Source organism: Schistocerca serialis, chromosome 1 (genome assembly GCF_023864345.2).
Source record: "Schistocerca serialis cubense isolate TAMUIC-IGC-003099 chromosome 1, iqSchSeri2.2, whole genome shotgun sequence".
In the NCBI taxonomy this organism is placed as follows: Eukaryota; Metazoa; Arthropoda; class Insecta; order Orthoptera; family Acrididae; genus Schistocerca; species Schistocerca serialis.
In genome coordinates, this window is record NC_064638.1 from 489,524,322 (window position 1) to 489,540,543 (window position 16,222).

A 16,222-nucleotide genomic window follows, 5' to 3' on the forward strand; every position below is an offset into this window, starting at 1 on the left:
CAGAATCTGTAATGTTTCAAATCAAAATAACACAGGGATTTAATGCAGCATTGCATCTCCATTGTTTAGGATGATGTTCTGATAGCACATGGAATATCAATTGAAGAGTTTCTTAGAACAATTCGACATTTCCATAAATAGCATTAGCCCTACGGCCGGCCGGTGTGGCCGAGCGGTTATAGGCGCTTCAGTCTATAATCGCGTGACCGCTACGGTCGCAGGTTCGAAACCTGCCTCGGGCATGGATGTGTGTGACATCCTTAGGTTAGTTAGGTTTAAGTAGTTCTAAGTTCTAGGGGACTGATGACCTCAAATGTTAAGTCCCATACTGCTCATAGCCATTTGATTAGCCCTACGGTCGGCTGTGCCATTTTCTTCTCTGGAGATATGAAATCAAATCTTAAAAGTAATCTCAATACAGACGAGAGCAGATGAAGTAAGCCCACCTACAGTTGCCAGTTACCAAGTTAATATAGCTCCAAAATTATTGAAAAATGAAAAATTAAAATAGCAAATCTAAAATTACACAAAAATTACACTTCTCGAAAGACTCCCAGAACCAATATCATACCAGTATACATATCGATAACAGGTTAAAATCGCCCAGATTCTCGATCCTCTGAATAGATGAACTTTCTATGCGCGTAATTATGTTCCCCGGTGCATGAGTTCTGCTGGCGCTTACCTGGATTAAGTTCATGCAGTGTGATGTTAAACTTGTTTGCTTTGGTTGCTCCTTTTAATGTCACTACTTCTTTTTCGGTACTTTATTAAGAAACTATTGCCTTTCAAAGTCTACATTCTTTTAATGGTCGTACTGACATAACATATTAATAAGACCGTTTGCAGGCGCACTAGCTGTAGCTTACAAGATAAGCTTCAGCTGTCAAACTGTATCTCCCCTGCCATCCGCTGGGCGTTCACAACTACTGTTGCCTATTCCCTATCTTACCGTCTGCGCAGTTATGGGCCCAGTTATACAGTCTGACAAAAACGATTAGCACCCAGATGACATGATTGGATATCAGTGTAACTGTATACCCTTACACGCCATTGGAGATTATGTAAAGACAAGAGTTGTAGTTATTGGTGACCGGTAGAATTGTCACCAGGGTGCATTTAGTTGTGTTCGTCTTTACTGTTGTTACCAGGAGTGGTAGGATATATACACTGATCAGCCAGAACATTACGACCACCTGCCTAATAACTAGTATGGTCAACTTTGCCACGGATAACAACGCCGACACGTCGTGGAAAGGAAGCAGCTATGCCTTAATAGGTCGCTGGAGGGAGCTGCTACCACATCTCCACACGCTAGTCACCAAATCCTAGTAAATTCCTGGGAGGGGGCCGATGAGCTATGACGCCACCTTCAGTCACATCCCAGATGTATTCGATTGGTTTCAGATCAGGCGAGTTAAGAGGCCAGCACATCAATTGGAACTCGCCACTGTGTTCCCCGAACCACTCCATCAGACTCGTGGCCTTTTGACATGACGCATTACCTTGTTGAAAAATGCCACTGCTGTCGGGAAACATGATCGTCATGAAGGAGTGTATGTGCTTTGCAGCCACTGTACGGCACTCCTTGGGCGTCATGGTGTCTTGCACGAGCCCCACTGGACCTGTGGATTCCCAAGTGAATGTTCGCCAGAACATAATAAAGCCGCCGCCAGCTTATTAAAAAAAAAATGGTTCAAATGGCTCTGAGCACTGTGGGACTTAACATCTGAGGTCATCAGTCCCCTAGAACTTAGAACTACTTAAATCTAACTAACCTAAGGACATCACACAACACCCAGTCATCACGAGGCAGAGAAAATCCCTGACCCCGCCGGGAATCGAACCCGGGAACCCGGGCGCGGGAAGCAAGAACGCTGCCGCACGACCACGAGCTGCGGACCACCAGCTTGTCTTCGACCTGCAGTACAGATGCTAAGGAGCTGCTCCCCTGGAAGACGACGGTTTCGCGCCCTCACATGAGCACGATGAAGAAGATATCGAGATTCAACAAACCATGCAGCGCTCTACCACAGCGCCAGTGCCGATGTCCATTTCAGTAGTAGTTGCCGATGTCGTGGTGTTGCCATTGGCATGTGGATGGGTCGTCGGCTGCGGAGGCCCATCAGTAGGTGTTTTCGGTCCACTGTGTGTTCAGACACACTTTTAATCTGCCCAGCATTAAAGTCTGATGTTAGTTCCGCCACAGTTCGTCGCCTGTCCTATTTTATCAGTCAGCCCACCTATGAAGTCCGATATCAGTAATGAGGGGTGGTCACCCAAACTCATGATGTCAGGACGTGGTTTCACCTTTGTTTCGCCACGTGTTGAAGTAACTCACCACAGCACTCGTCGAACACCCAACAAGTCGTGCAGTATCCGAAGTGCCCGTGCTGAGCATCCGGGGCATCACAATCTCCCCTCAGACAAACTCAGACAGACCACGCCCCTTCTAAACACGGGCGACACTCTCAATGATATTACATCCACTGTGCGTGTGTCTGACTAACGGACATTCCTGGCCAGGTGAGGCTGCTATATTCTGGACTTGTTTATGTTGACAGTAGGTCGGTAGTCATAATGTTCTGGCTGATCAGTGTATAAAGAATGTGAATTAGGCCAGCTGTTGAGTGATCTCTGTGAAGGTCACGGAGATGCCCCAACTTCGTGTGACCTAACAGAGTATGAAAAGGCGTCTTTGTGGCTTTCCATTACACCAGCTGGTCGATCTGTACTGTTTCCTGGTTGTGGGGCATTTGGATGTGACAAAGCCCGATGTTGGACAGTACAGGAATGTGAAGGCGGGCATACTCCTTGTCCAGGTTCCAGTCGACCCCATCTGTCCACCACGAGGGACGATCGCTGTATTGTGCACCAAACATATCGTAACCCCTTCAACCTGTGCCTGCCATCCGCGAACATGTAATGGACTCCCTCCAATATTCTGTCATCCTTCTTGAGACCGAGAGGCTTATGTCCACAGATCAGCATGGTTTTAGAAAGCATCGCTCGTGCGAAATCCAGCTTGCTCTTTTCTTACATGAGATACTGCGAACTATGGATGAAGGGCAACAGCCAGATTCCATATTTCTAGATTTCCGGAAAGCATTTGACAAGGTACCCCATTGCAGGCTGTTTAAGAAGGTAGCAGCATATGGAATAGGTTCGCACATACGTGAGTGGCTCGAAGACTTCTTGTGTTATGTTGTTGTCGACTTCGAATGTTCATCGCAGACAGGGGTATCGTGAGGAGTGCCCCAGGGGAGTGTGGTAGGACCGTTGTTATTCTGTATATACATAAATGGTTTGGCGGACAGGGTGGGCAGCAATCTGCGGTTGTTTGCTGATGCTGCTGTGGTGTACGGTCAGGTCTCGTTGTTCAATGACTGTGGACGTATACAAGATGACTTACACAAAATTTCAAGTTGATGAGATTAACAGCAGCTGTCACTAAATGTATTAAAACTTAAGTTAATGCAGATGAGTAGGAAAAGCAAACCCCTAATGTTCACATATAATACTAGCGGTGTCCTGCTTGATACGGTCACGTCATTTAAATATCTGGGCATTACGTCGCAAAGCGATTTGAGACAGAACGACCATGTTAGGCTTGCATTAGGAAAGGTGAATGGTTGACTTCAGTTTATTGGGAGAATTTTCGTAAAGTGTGGGTCATCTGTAAAGGAGACAGCGTGTAGGACACTAGCGCAACCTATTCTTGAGTACTGCTCGAGTGTTTGGTATCCGTACCAGGTCGGATTAAAGGAAGACATCGAAACAATTCAAAAGCGGGCTTCTAGATTTGTTACTCGTAGGTTCGAACAACACACAAGTGTTACGGAGATGCTTCGGGAACTCAAATGGGAATTCCTGTTGGGAAGGCGACGTTCTTTTCGAGGACCATTATTGAGAAAACTTAGAGAACCGGCATTTGAAGCTGACTGCAGAACGATTCTGTTGTCTTCAAAATACTCTGGGCGTAGACCACGAAGATAACATACGAAAAATTAGGGCTCATAGAGAGGCATATAGACAATCGTTTTTTATAGTTTCATTTGCGAGTTGGACAGAAAAGGAAATGACTGGTAATTGTATGGGGGTAACCTCCGCCACGCGCCCCAAGATTGATTGCGAAGTATCGATTTAGATGTAGATCTACATGCAGATGCAGATATAGAATGCTCAACCATACAAGGCTAATGTCAATATGTACTGTCTGCGTGATGCTGAAGTACTTCTGTGGCCAGAGAGATCCGCTGATATCTCACCTATGGAACATACGTGGCACCTGCTCGCCGTCAGCTCCGTCCCAGTGGCGGTACACAGCATATTAAACACTAGTCAAAGCAGTTGTGGGCCAGCTGGCCTCAGGAGAAGATACCAAGGCTTAACGGCATCCTTCCCAAACGAATCACTGCATCCGTCCACACCAAAGTCGGGGAACGTCGTACTGATAAGTTGTCTCACATTGCCAAACTCTTTGTAAATTTGACACAATTTTGCAATAAATCTCTGAAATAACGTCAACAGCAAAGGACTTGGAAGAGCAGTTGAACGGAGTGAACCGTGCCTTGAAAGGAGGATATAAGATGAACACGAACAAAAACAAAACAAGGGTAAGTGCTGACTATACGCACGTTCGAGTTCCGATGAGGATCTTTGGGTCGCGACGGTAACGCCGCCCGTACGTCGTTGCGGAAGTGGCGTCGGGAGCATGGCCGTATGTTGTGAGCCGGGGAGCAGCACGGGGGTCCGCAAGCACTTAAAGTGTGAGTCTGAGTTAGCAGAGGACGTGTGTTGTACTTGTGCTCAACCCTGTGTACGCTCCAGAACTTGATGGTTTTCAACACCGTTGGTTTCAGACTCAGCGTTGGAGGCCAGTACTGACAGAAGTGGAATTAACTACCATACAGTTGTGGATTACATCGACAAAGCAAAACTTCCAGAAGGAGAATTTCTTCCTTACAAAGTCATGCTACTGCAAAGAACGTTAAATTTATCGGTCCGTTTTCTTTGAGACTTAAATTGCTTCAGTTATCTAAAGCGTGCACGATCTTGTGTTCCTCAGTTCGTGACAACAGTAGCTGCATTTGATCTTATTTGGATAATTCTACCTTTCGGTTAAACAACGGCATCAGGGTGCTTAAGTCAATGGAAACCACTGCGTTAAACACACATAACGTTTATCCGCAGGACATGTTGCCTGTAATTGAAAAACTGTCATGATGATCTCTCCATTGGCAAAAGATTCCGTAATAGTCCCCCATTCGGATTTCTGGGAGGGGACTGCCAAGAGGGAGGTGACACGAGAAAAGCATGAATAACCAACAAAAGGACAGCGTTCTACGAGTCGCGGCGTCGAATGACAGAAGCTTCACCGTGGTAGGGATGCTAGAAAACCTAAAACGGGAAATGCAAAGACTCGATCTAGATATAGTAGGGGTCAGTGAAGTGAAATGGCAAGGAGACAAGAATTACTGAGCAGATGTGTGTAGGATAATATCAACAGCAGCGGAAAATGGTACAATGGGAGTAATGAATAAGAAGGTAGGGCAGAGAGTATGTTACTGTGAACAGTTCAGTGATAGGGTTGTTCTTATCAGGATCAATAGCAAACCAACACCGAGAAATAGTTCAGGTGCACATGCCGACGTTGCAAGCTGAAGATGATGAAATAGTGAAAGTATATGAGGATGTTAAAAGGGTAATACAGTACGCAAAGGGAGATTAATAGCTAACAGACATGAGGGACTGGAATGCAGTTGTAGGAGAAGGAGTAGAAGAAAAGGTTACAGGGGAAGACGGCCTTGGGACAAGGAATGAAAGAGGAGAAAGACTAATTGAGTTTTGTAATAAATTTCGGATGTTGTTGTTGTTGTTGTTGTTGTCTTCAGTCCTGAGACTGGTTTGATCCAGGTCTCCATGCTACTCTATCCTGTGCAAGCTTCTTCATCTCACAGTACTTACTGCAACCTACATCCTTCTGAATCTGCTTAGTGTATTAATCTCTTGGTCTCCCTCTATGATTTTTACCCTACACGCTGCCCTCCAATGCTAAATTTGTGATCCCTTGATGCCTCAGCACATCTCCTACCAACCGGTCCCTTCTTCTTGTCAAGTTGTGCCACAAAATCCTCTTCTCCCCAATTCTAATCAGTGCCTCCTCATTAGTTATGTGATCTACCCATCTAATCTTCAGCATTCTTCTGTAACACCACATTTCGAAAGCTTCTATTCTCTTCTCGTCCCAACTATTTATCGTCCATGTTTCACTTCCATACATGGCTACACTCCATACAAATACTTTCAGAAACGACTTCCTGACACTTAAATCTATACTCAATGTTTACAAATTTCTCTTCTTCAGAAACGCTTTCCTTGCCATTTCCAGTCTACATTTTATATCCTGTCTACTTCGACCATCATCAGTTATTTTGCTCCCCAAATAGCAAAACTCCTTTACTACTTAAAGTGTCTCATTTCCTAATCTAATTCCCTCAGTATCACCCGACTTAATTCGACTACATTCCATTATCCTCGTTTTGCTTTTGTTGATGTTCATCTTATATCCGCCGTTCAAGACACTGTCCATTCAGTTCAACTGCTCTTCCAAGTCCTTTGCTGTTTCGGATAGTAATAGCGAATACCCTGTTCAAGAATCACATGAGGAGGAGGTATTCTTGGAAAAGGCCGGGTGATACGGGAAGATTTCAGTTACATTACTTCATGGTCAGACAGAGATTCCAGAATCAGATACTGGATTGTAAGGCGCACCAAAGAGCAGACATAGACTCAGATCACAATACAGTAGTGACGAAGAGTAGGCTGAAGTTTAAGAGATTAGTCAGGAAGAATTAATACGCAAAGAAATAGGATCAGAAGTACTAAGGAATGACGAGATACGGTTGAAGTTCTCTAAGGAGATAGATACAGCAATAAGGAATAGCTCAATAGGCACTATAGTTGAAGAGGAACGGACATCTCTCAAAATGTCAATCACAGAAGCTGGAAAGAAAAACATAGGTACAAAGAAGGTAACTGCGAAGAATCCATGGATAATAGAAGAAATACTCATCTGATCGGTGAAAGAAGAAAGTACAAATACGTTCATGGAAATTCAGGAATGCAGAAATACAAGTCACTGATGAATGAAATAAATAGGAAGTGTAGGGAAACTAAGACGAAATGGCTGCAGGAAAAATGAGAAGAAATCAATAAGAAATGATTGTCGGAAGTGCTGACTCAGCGTATAGGAAAGTCAAAACAGCCTTCGGTTAAATTAAAAGCAAGAGTGGTAACACTAAGAATCAACGGGATTTCCATTGTTAAATGCAGGATAGAGAACGGATAGGTGGAAAGAGTACATTGACGGCCTCTATGAGGGGGAAGTTTTGTCTGATGTGATAGAAGAAGAAACAGGAGTCGATTTAGATGGGATTGGGGATCCAGTATTAGAATCAGAATTTAAGAGAGCTTTGGAGGACTTAAGTTCAAATAAGGCGGAAGGGATAGATAACATTTCATCCGAATTCCTAAAATCATTGCGGGAAATGGTAACAAAACGACTTTTCACTTTGGTGTGTAGAACGTATAAGTCTGACGACATACCATCTGACTTTCGGAAAAGCATCATCCACACAATTCCGAAGACTGTAAGTGCTGACAAGTACGATAATTATTGCACAATCAGCTAACAGCTCATGCATCCAAACTGCTGACAAGAATAATATATAGAAGAATGGAAAAGCAGATTGAGGATATGTTGGATGATGATCAGTTTGGCTTTAGGAAAGGTAAAGGCACCAGAGAGGCAATTCAGACGTTGTGGTTGATAGTGGAAGCAAGGTTAAAGAAAAATCAAGACACGTTCATAGGATTCGTCGACCTGGAAAAAGCGTTCAACAACTTAAAATGATGCAAGGTGTTAAAAATTCTGAGAAAAACATGTGTAAACTATAAGGACAGATGGGTAATATACACAATGTACAACAGCCAGGAGAGAATAATAAGAGTGGACCAACAAGAACGAAGTGCCCTGATTAAACAGGTTTTAAGACAGGGATATAGTCCTTCGCCCCTATTGTTCAGTCTACACATCGAAGAAGCAATGATGGAAATTAAAGAAAGGTTCTGGAGCGGAATTAAAATTCAACGTGGAACAATATCAATGATAGGATTCGCTGATGACATTGCTATCCTGAGTGAAAGTGAAGAAGAATTACATGATCTGAAAAGAATGAACAGTCGAATGAATACAGAGCATGGATTGAGAGTAAATCGAAGAAAGACGAAGGTAATGAGAAGTAGTAGAAATGAGAACAGCGAGAAACTTAACTGATGGTCACGAAGTAGATGAAGTCAACCAATTCTACTACCTAGGCCGCAAAATAATAAATGGCAAACGACGCAAGGATGATATCAAAACAGACTAGCAATGGCAAAAAGGGCATATCTGGCCAAGAGAAGTCTATTACTATCAAACATAGGCCGTAATTCGAGGAAGAAATTTCTGAGAATGTACGTCTCGAGCACGGCATTGTAAGGTAGCGAAACATAGGCTCTGGAAAACCTTAACAGAAGAGAATCGGAGAATTTGAGATGTGGTGCTATAGACGAATTTTAAGAGTTAGGTGAACCGATAAGGTGACGAATGAGGAGGTTCTGCGCAGAATCGGGCCGGAAAGGAATATGTAGAAAACACTGACAAGAGAAGGGACATAAGGATAGAACATCTGTTAAGAGATGCGGTAATGACTTCCATGGTACTCGAGAGAGCTGAAGAGGGGAAAAACAGTAGAGGACGACAGAGATTGGAATACATACAGCAAATAACTGAGGAAGTGGGCTGCAACTGCTACTCTGGGATGAAGAGGTTGGCACAGGAGAAGAATTCGTGGCGGACCGCATCAGACCAGTCAGAAGACTGATGACTAAAAAAAAAAAAAAGAAAAAAGTTATTAATACAGGGCTCACAAGCGGAGTTTTGACAGTGGAAGTAACTCATGTCATTAATTAGCTCTTGGGACTTACAGTTGGCATTCATGTACAAGTCCAATAAGTCATCATCCTGTAAAAGTTTAACATTAATGATTGTACTTTAGGATGTGTTTGTAATTGTTCTTATTTGAATATTGTGATTCCTTTTTCTCCGTTGGCCGAGATCTTTTAAAAGATAAGTGGAACTGCGTTCGATGGTAACTTAATGGGGTATAAATTTGAAAATCTGTAAATTATTACATACTGTACTGTACATAATAATAGTACTGAAGAACTTCATGAAAATTTCTGGCTGTAACATGGAGAGTAATTTGAGTAACCATTGTTTTATTATATCTAGTGTCGTGACGTGCTTGGTAGAATACACGGAGGTGACAAAAGTCATGGGATATCTCCTGATATCGTGTCGGACCTCCTTTTGCCAGCGTTGTACCGTAACTTGACGTGGAATGGACTCAACAAGTCGTTGGAAGTTCCCTGAATAAATACTGAGCCATACTGCCTCGAAAGTCGTCCATAAATGCGAAAGTGCTCCAGTTGCAGGATTTTGTGCATGAATTGATGCCTCGATTATCTCCCATAAATGTTCGATTGAATTCATGTCGGCCGATCTGGGGACCAAATCATTAGCTCGAACTATCCAGGATGTTCTTTAAATCAGTCGCTAACAACGGTGACCCCACTGACATGGTGCACAGTCGTCCATAAAAATTCCATCCCTGTTTGGGAACATGAAGTCCATGAGTGGCTGTAGATGGTCTCCAAGTAGCCGAACACAACCATTTACAATCAACGATCGGCTCAGTTGGAGCTGAGGAGCCAGATCATTCCACGTAAACAAAGCCCAAACCATTATGGATCTACCACCAGCTAGCACAGTGCCTAGTTGACAACTTGACTCCATGGCTTAGTTGGGTCTGCGCCACACTCGAACCCTACCATCAGCTATTACAAACTGAATTCGGGACTCGTCTGACCAAGCCAATAGTTTTCCGGTCGTCTAGGGTTCAACCGATATGGTCACGAGCCCAAGACAGGCACTGCAGGCGATGTCGTGCCGTTATCAAACGAATTCGCGTCGGTTGTCTGCTGCTACATCCCATTAACGCCAGATTTCTCCCATTGTCCTAACGGATACGTACGTCGTACGTCCCACATTGATTTCTGCGGTTATTTCATGCAGTGATGCTTGTCTGTTAGCAATGACCACTCTACACAAAAGCCGCTGCTCTTGGTCGTTCAGTGAAGGCCGTCGGCCACTGCGTTGTCCTCAATAAAAGGTAATGCCCGAAATTTGATGTTCTCGTCACTTTCTTGATACTGTCGATCTCGGAACATTGACTACTCGAAAGATATCCGTACATGTGTTTGGATTCAGCTACCATTCCGCGTTCAAAGTCTTAATTCCCGTCGTGTGGCCATAATCACGTCGGACAACTCTTCACATGAATCACCTGAGTTCAAATTACCGCTCCACCAATGCCCTTTTACAAATTATGTACTCGATATTACCGTTTTGTGTATATGTGTCTGCGCTATCCCATGACTTCTGTCACTTCAGTGCATAATAGGCACAGATTCATTGGTACGATAGCGATTATTAAGATGCTTGTTAGGTGATGACTAATATTTGTTATTTTTCAGATAACCAAAAGTACTGCCTTATGTAATCTGGTATGATGGCAACACGGAAATTATATACCGAATCGAGTATCCTGTGAATGCACTCCATCTAATTAGTTCCCAGCGCCATTTGATGTAGTACGATACTGATCTATATCTACACCACTTTTATTAACTAATTGTATTTTATTCTGCAAATCATTTTATGATTTATTTCTTAAAATCGCTTAGTAACTAACTGTATTTTTTTAATTGTGAAATTGCGGGCTGATTACTGGAAGAGAAACTTTATTTCAAAAGTTATTTTATATAACATATGTATGTTTTTGATTATTCAGTGTTTGAAGTTGCCACTCTACCTATTACTCATGCAGATCTCGCACCATATAACGTAGTACAGGTAGTGGAAAGGAATTAAATCGGAAGAAGCTGAGGGTGTTAGATTAGTTAATGAGACACTAAGATTTGTAGATGAGTTTTGCTGTTTGGGCATTTGAATGACGGATGATGGCCAAAGTAGAGAGAATATAAAATGTAGACTGCCAATGGCAAGAAAAGAGTTTACAAAGAAGAGGAATTTATTAATATCAAATACAGATGTAAATGTTGGGGAATCTATTCTGAAGGTATTTGTCTGGAGTGTAGCTTTGTATGGAAGAGGAACGTGGACGATAAACAGTCTAGACAAGAAAGGAACAGATTTTTTTTAAAATTTGGTGCTACAGGAGAATGTTGAAGTTTAGATTGATAGAGCATGTAACTAATGAGTAGCTACTGAACAGATATGGAGGGAAAAGAAATTTGTGGCACAACTTGACTGCAAAAAGTGACCCATTGACAGGACACACTCAGACACATAAAATGGTCACCAACTTAGAGTTCGAGGGGAGTGTGGGAGATAAAAATTTTAGAGTGAGCCCAAGAGACGAATGGCTATAGCAGGTTCAAAAGGATGTAGGTTGCAGTAGCTATTCGGAAATGAAGAGGGCTGCCTAGGATAGAGAGCTGCATCAAACCAGTCTTCGGACTGAAAAATAGCGAAAACAACAACAGCAACAACAACCCCATCAATCCTGAAGTTTCGTTTTCTTCTCCACTTCTGAGTATTTCACTTTTTGACAGGAATTATATTTTGTCTGCGTAGTACTCTGCACTGCACAACAGGACTCTTACTATGAACGTTCAGCCGCAATCAGAATGAAGATAATCATTACCTGATAACTTGTCCAAGAACATTATGCATCGAAGTTGCAATCTAAGGAATATCAGAATTGCAACAGAGTGTCATCGGATGATGCATGTGAATGTTTATGCACAGTAGCTTTCACGATGTGAAGTTAGAGAGCTGTAGGAAGTGTAATGTTATTTACACAAATTTTAATCACTACCTAACTGGGCAGGATGACTTGGTGAAGATCTTGATCCATAGTAGAACCAACACTTTTCAGCCAGATTTCAACGCGCTAGGAATAAGGAAAAGCTGTAACCATAGAAACCTCCAGACAACCACAGCCAAAACCAGACGGACTGGAATTACTTCTATTTATTGCTGGAAAAACCAACCCCAGTCATCAGTTCACAAGTTCATGTGACGTGAAAGCTGGATTAATGATTTCACGTGGACACCTAAATTCACCCACTGTCACGCGATGGGGAGGTCGTCACAGATCCTCTTATCTACATATCTTCCCTTCTTTAGATGCCTCTGCGATGGAAGTCAAAATAGCGATGGCCATCGTGTGGTTTTCCGATGAGTGGCCGACAAAAACATTCCAGACACACCGCCGCTGAGAAACGGCACGAAATGGCATCAGGGGGTGACATAAAGAACTTCAATAAAACCATCTCTCTCTGTGTGGCGATGATACCAATAAGTTTCACGGCCAAAACGAACAGTTCACAGTGCGATTAGCAACAGGAAGACTTCTTGAGAATTTTTGACATTGTTGACACCCTCGGGAATTTCAACCCTTCTCGAAGTACATTGTGGGGCCGCATCCCCATCGATCGTCATTGCATCAATTTGGGTAGCAGCGCTACTGCAATTTTTGCTCTGCTGTAGAGACTGGAACCACTAACGACCGTTCAGATTAGATTAGATTAGATTAATACTAGTTCCATGGATCATGAATACGATATTTCGTAATGATGTGGAACGAGTCGAATTTTCCAATGCATGACATAATTAGGTTAATTTAACAACATACTTAAGTTAATATAACAACTTTATTTTTTTGTGTTCTTTTTGTTTTTCTTTATTTTTTATTTTTATTTTTTTTATTTTATTTTTTTACTTTTTTAATATTTTTGTTTTTTTTCTTAATTTATATCTAAAAATTCCTCTATGGAGTAGAAGGAGTTGTCATTCAGAAATTCTTTTAATTTCTTCTTAAATACTTGTTGGTTATCTGTCAGACTTTTGATACTATTTGGTAAGTGACCAAAGACTTTAGTGCCAGTATAATTCACCCCTTTCTGTGCCAAAGTTAGATTTAATCTTGAATAGTGAAGATCGTCCTTTCTCCTAGTATTGTAGTTATGCACACTGCTATTACTTTTGAATTGGGTTTGGTTGTTAATAACAAATTTCATAAGAGAGTATATATACTGAGAAGCTACTGTGAATATCCCTAGATCCTTAAATAAATGTCTGCAGGAAGATCTTGGGTGGACTCCAGTTATTATTCTGATTACACGCTTTTGTGCAATAAATACTTTATTCCTCAGTGATGAATTACCCCAAAATATTATGCCATATGAAAGCAATGAGTGAAAATAGGCGTAGTAAGCTAATTTACTAAGATATTTATCACCAAAATTTGCAATGACCCTTATTGCATAAGTAGCTGAACTCAAACGTTTCAGCAGATCATCAATGTGTTTCTTCCAATTTAATCTCTCATCAATGGACATACCTAAAAATTTGGAATATTCTACCTTAGCTATATGCTTCTGATTAAGGTCTATATTTATTAATGGTGTCATACCATTCACTGTACGGAACTGTATGTACTGTGTCTTATCAAAATTCAGAGAGAGTCCGTTTACAAGGAACCACTTAGTAATTTTCTGAAAGACAGTATTGGCAATTTCATCAGTTAATTCTTGTTTCTCAGGTGTGATTACTATACTTGTATCATCAGCGAAGAGAACTAACTTTGCCTCTTCATGAATATAGAATGGCAAGTCATTAATATATAATAAGAACAACAAAGGACCCAAGACTGACCCTTGTGGAACCCCATTCTTGATAGTCCCCCAGTTTGAGGAATGTCCTGATCTTTGCATGTTACGAGAACTACTTATTTCAACTTTCTGCACTCTTCCAGTTAGGTATGAATTAAACCATTTGTGCACTGTCCCACTCATGCCACAATACTTGAGCTTGTCTAGCAGAATTTCATGATTTACACAATCAAAAGCCTTTGAGAGATCACAAAAAATCCCAATGGGTGGTGTTCGGTTATTCAGATCATTCAAAATTTGACTGGTGAAAGCATATATGGCATTTTCTGTTGAAAAACCTTTCTGGAAACCAAACTGACATTTTGTTAGTACTTCATTTTTACAGATATGTGAAGCTACTCTTGAATACATTACTTTCTCAAAAATTTTTGATAAAGCTGTTAGAAGGGAGATTGGACGGTAATTGTTGACATCAGATCTATCCCCCTTTTTATGCAAAGGTATAACAATAGCATATTTCAGTCTATCAGGGAAAATGCCCTGTTCCAGAGAGCTATTACACAGGTGGCTGAGAATCTTACTTATCTGTTGAGAACAAGCTTTTAGTATTTTGCTGGAAATGCCATCAATTCCATGTGAGTTTTTGCTTTTAAGCAAGTTTATTATTTTCCTAATTTCAGAGGGAGAAGTGGGTGAGATTTCAATTGTATCAAATTGCATAGGTATGGCCTCTTCCATTAACAGCCTAGCATCTTCTAATGAACACCTGGATCCTACTATATCCACAACATTTAGAAAATGATTATTAAAAATATTTTCAACTTCTGACTTTTTGTTCGTAAAGTTTTCATTCAATTTGATGGTAATACTGTCTTCCTCTGCTCTTGGTTGACCTGTTTCTCTTTTAATAATATTCCAAATTGTTTTAATTTTATTATCAGAGTTGCTGATTTCAGACATGATACACATATTCCTGGATTTTTTAATAACTTTTCTTAATATAACACAGTAGTTTTTATAATTTTTGATAGTTTCTGGGTCACTACTCTTTCTTGCTGTCAGATACATTTCCCTTTTCCGGTTACAAGATATTTTTATACCCTTAGTAAGCCATGGTTTGTTACAAGGTTTCTTACGAGTATATTTAACTATTTTCTTGGGGAAGCAGTTTTCAAATGCATTTACAAAAATGTCATGAAATAAATTATATTTTAAATTGGCATCAGGTTCACGGTACACCTCATCCCAGTCTAACTGCTATAGGCTTTCCCTGAAATTTGCAATTGTTAAATTGTTGACTGAACGTACTACTTTGGAGGACTGTTTAGTATTGCTGAATGGAGCTATGTCATATATTGTAACTAGCTGTGCACCATGATCGGAAAGACCATTCTCAACAGGCTGAGCATTTATCTGGTTAAACTTATCTTGGTCTATAAAGAAGTTATCTATCAGTGAGCTGCTATCCTTTACCACCCGAGTAGGAAAATCAATAACAGGTGTCAAATTGAAAGAACCGAGTAATACTTCAAGGTCATTTTTCCTATTACCCTCTTTCAGAGAATCTACATTGAAGTCCCCACAAATAATAATTTGCTTCCCCCTGTCTGACAGATAGCACAACAAGGAGTCCAAATTTTTCAGAAATAGATGAAAATTTCCTGATGGGGACCTATATACAGTTACAATTATAAATGTGCCTTTATTTAATTTAAGCTCACAGGCACATGCTTCTATATGTTTCTCTACACAAAACTTTTTTGTTTCTATACTTTTTGCGCAATGATAACTTTTGACATATATGGCAACTCCTCCTTTCTCCATATTTTCTCTCATTACATGTGCAGAGAGCTTATAACCACTTACATTTACCTTATCCATATCAGTAACAATGTGATGCTCAGACAGGCATAGTATATCTATTTCATTCTCAGCTTCTAAATCTTCCAAACAAACCAGAAGCTCATCTACTTTATTCTTTAAACTCCCAATATTTTGATGATATATACTTACATTATTTTTAATTATACTTTTATGAGAACCTTTCCTTATTCTAACATTTGCAGTACTCTCCTGTCTGAGTTTCTCATTGTGCTTAGGCCTAGTTCCTATACCAGTGGCCACATGGTGTTCAGAGAGGCAGATTATGTCAATTGGGTTGGGTGACTTTAGTTCATCAATGCAATTACCTAGGACTGAGATACAACTTGGTGGAGATAAAATTTCTGGTGATTGGTGAAAATTTATAATTGATAGCTGTGATTGGTGATCCAATGTGCTAGAATTGTGCTGTTGAATTTCTTTCCTAAACTGAAGATTTGTTTCAATCCTGACCTCTCGTAGAACTTGACATCTTTCTGTCTTACCTATCCTAAAAAAGGTGCTGCTCCAACACCTGTAACCACTGGTATTTTAC